The sequence below is a fragment of the Haplochromis burtoni genome, unplaced genomic scaffold, assembly GCF_018398535.1.
Source record: "Haplochromis burtoni strain Fernald_Lab_line unplaced genomic scaffold, NCSU_Asbu1 Contig_16, whole genome shotgun sequence".
In the NCBI taxonomy this organism is placed as follows: domain Eukaryota; kingdom Metazoa; phylum Chordata; class Actinopteri; order Cichliformes; family Cichlidae; genus Haplochromis; species Haplochromis burtoni.
The window spans coordinates 1,083,980-1,087,713 of NW_024582377.1; the positions used below are offsets into that span (position 1 = coordinate 1,083,980).

The window sequence follows — 3,734 nt, forward strand, 5'->3', positions numbered from 1 at the left end:
TTGTTTCATCCTGAAAAACACATTCTTTTATGCTTAACTGCTTCCCTCTTACAAGGATGATGAATTATTTTTAAGAAAACAGTGGCTACATTTGGAAAGTCATTAATCTGTCACTTTAAGGCTTATTTACACTCCTAATCTCCTAATAGAAGACAGAAATCTCTCTTAAATCTGTAAGTTCTGGTCTAGGAAACACATTTTATTTTCTGACTTTTTGGTTATAAAAACATCATAATGACTGATTTTACATAGTGTTCTACCTCTTTATTTACAGCTTTAAATTTGGATTAGCAAGAGTTTGGTTTTTTTTGCTTTGAATTACACCCGGATTTATTTCTGGCATCATCTTTGAAAACTCCAGCCTCCCTCTGGCTAGACCTCGAGTCTCATTGAGCATATTCGACAGCCTCTGAGAAAAAGCCAAATTAGCATTTGTTTGAAGTTTAACGGTGTTGAAAAGGGCTGTCTGCTGAGACCAAGTAGCTAACAAGTAGACAAAACAAGGCACCAAGTTTGATAAAGCATATGCAGGTTAGCACATGCATGTAGCAACATCACAAGCGACAGAGGAGAGATGCTAGAATTTAGCAACCAGTGTCGAGTGAACATGAACATGATGAAATTATTACCACAACGGGGCTGTCGCTGTGTTTAGACTGTTATGACAGAGTTTGGTCTATGTGAGATAACAACTTTTAAAGTTATGACAGTTAGTTTGGTGTCATGATTGCAGTTTTCAGTTAGTTTTTAAAGAGGTCCTTTTGATGTGTGACGTGAAGACAGGGCAGGAAAAATAACTCCAGAAAAGCGGTCTAGATCAGTGAAGACATGCTTTGATACACATTAATCATTAGAAAACTCTGGTTAGACACCAGCAATGTGTTTTCTAACACATGTAATAAAAATCTGGCAGTCTTAAATATCTGAGGCAGTAGTTCCCAAACTTTTTTTGCTGGGTATGTGCCTTTTTCACGTCAGCTGTGCGCCACGTTATTGTTTACATGAGAGGAATTGCAGAATGGCAGATAGAGACAAAATACTGTTAATCTGACTATCTTCAGGTTTTACACGCAGTTACTGTCCCTCCATTTACAAAGGCAGAGGCGTCACGGTGTCATTATTTTACGTGTAGTTTTTTTTTTTCCTGTGTAATAATATTCAACATATCAATACATTTTTCAAAAAATGCCTCTCTGTGCAAAATGGGTTCAAATACAAACAGCTGTGGGAGAAGGTTTGTCCGTGATTTGAACCGGGGGGACAAATCGTGGCAGGATCAGCCTGATATTATTTGTATCCCGCTGTAACTTTACTGTATAAAGAGCAAACATCTCCACAATGTCAGGAGCAGTTAGTCATTACAACAAGTGTTTGTGAACTAAAAATCAAGAATGTGGGATACTGTTTGTCCGTGATCTGGAGAGCCCAGCGCTGCTCCCAATGAAGGGAAAACCAATTCTGCAGGGGAGACCTACCTCCGCACTTGTGCAGGTGAAGCCAAAGGAAAGACATGCTTCATCATATTTTCTAGTCTTTGGCTTGGAAGGAAGTTGGTTTGGAAACATATTCAGCGATGCTTCATCTCCTGCTTTGCGTCTGTGGAGGCGCCCCGTGCTAGCAGTGTCCAAGCATTATTTTTTTTCCCTTTTCATACCGAACCCCCCCTGCAATGGCTCTGCGCCACCCCTAGGGGGCGGGGCCCACACTTTGGGAAGGTCTGATCTGAGGTAACCCCTTACACATTTAACTTTGCACATTATCAGTTCTTGAATGTGCAAAATATGGTACTGGGGAAGAAAAAAAAATCGTATAAGGTACAGTGCTAACAAGCACGATTAGCTCATTAGCTAATCAGCTAATGGGCTAATCGGACAAACTCAGACAAAAGACAATGCAGCCACACCTTTCCAAACAAGCTAGAGGTGGGCAGATCCCCAATATCCTTGTGCAATCCATACATTATGCAAACTGAGAGTGAATACACCTTAGTCACACAGGTGTGGATCAATACAAGAACTGTATAACTGTACAGAGTTTCAGTTGGTTTAGGATAGGCCACTTCCAGAGCCAACATCTTCTGGTTAATGATTGTTAGAGATGTGATGGTTAGTTACTAACTTGAGTACTTTTGGTCAAACTCTGGTAAATCAGTTGTACAGGAGTGGTATATTGGTTTAGATAGTGTTCTTTACAAAGAGCATTTTGCACAGAGGAAAATGCAATCATACTATAACAATCATAGCATAAGTATGCATGTATGTAACCGAGGAGACCAAGCTTGAGGAAACTTTGGATAAACATTGTATAGGCCATATAGATGTTGAAACTCAATGCCCTAGGCAAATATTTAATTAAAATCCCACAATAGTATACATTTTATAGGTCAATTTAGCAACAAATGGGATGTCAGACTAGACTAATGTATTACAATATAACATCATACTACGCATGAATGCATGTTTGTATATTCCTTAGCATAGAGTGGGAGTTTGTTAGTATGGCAAATATTTGAATTTCAGTGTGGTGTGAAATACTTTCATATTTGTAGCATGAACAATGAATACTAGACACCATGCAGGCTGCAGAAAATATTCCACCATGCAAAGAAATGTCACGACATGCTGCTTTTCAAGTTGAGCTGAATTTCTTTAAGAGCTCATTATCCTATATCAACATGGCATTTCTTCCTCTGGCCATCTTAATACTGTTGGATTTCATTGTAATGCACTGAACATTCCTGCTTGTAGAAACACGCCCTTCAGTTCACACCCTTCAGCAACATGTTAACATGAACTGATTCTTGAAAAGTGAATCTGCATCTGTGTTGTTCGTAACTACATGAACTGAAGGCTTAATATGTACCAACATAGTTGAAACTGTACAGAACATGATCGCATATGTAACTTTACTGTTACCATATTAAATTAAGGAGCAGAACCTCTGATTTTGGCAAACTTTCAGTTTTGTTTTAAGCTCGAGATGTTAAACACATTATTAACACAGGAGTACATAATCTTACAATCATCATATCACCCAACCCAAGTCAAGAGATCTCTGGAAACCTCTGAGAGCAAAAGCTTTCTGATAAATATTGCTGGTACAGTTTTTACATACAAGTGTCTAGTGGATTCAAAAGTCACTCAACCAGTTTCATGAAGTGAAATGCAATGGAAACAGGAAGGCAATCGATCATATTATGTAACAACTTCTACAGCATTTGTAATAAAAAGGTTTCAAAAACAAACACTGCTTTACTGAATTATTGTTGCGCCTATCCAGCAGGTTTATCAGGAATCGTGTGGTCATAGGACACATAGACACTGTGGTGCAAGCATATGGCAGATGTATAAAACACATAAACATGCTGCCATGACCTGACCAATGCTGTGTTAGCAAGTCATACTCATAAAACGTGTTGTCACCTGTGGTCAAACAACTACTGAGTCTTTAACACTAGCTGCTATGAGCAGCAGTGATGACAGGGCTACGCCAGTGGCAAGAGCCACCTTTTTTTTCTTTTTTCTCTACCTAGCAGTGTGACAGGGCCTGCCTGATGGGGATTTGTCTCTACTGAGGCACTGCTTTTAATCTTCTGCTTATATGACACACAGAGGGCCCATCCACAGCCTGGCCCTGCCACAAAAACAGGACTCTAGATTGTGGGGTCATCACCCATTGGCAAAGACACATCACACAGGATGAAGCTCTCTCTCCTCCCTGTGCACTGACAGAAC

At 39.6% G+C, this 3,734-nt stretch overlaps 1 protein-coding gene across 1 annotated transcript in view; it reads right to left on the reverse strand.

Moving 5' to 3' along the window:
* itpk1b (inositol-tetrakisphosphate 1-kinase b) overlaps positions 1 to 3,734 on the reverse strand; it is a 30,259-nt gene that overhangs the window by 17,196 nt on the left and 9,329 nt on the right. The window lies entirely within an intron of this gene.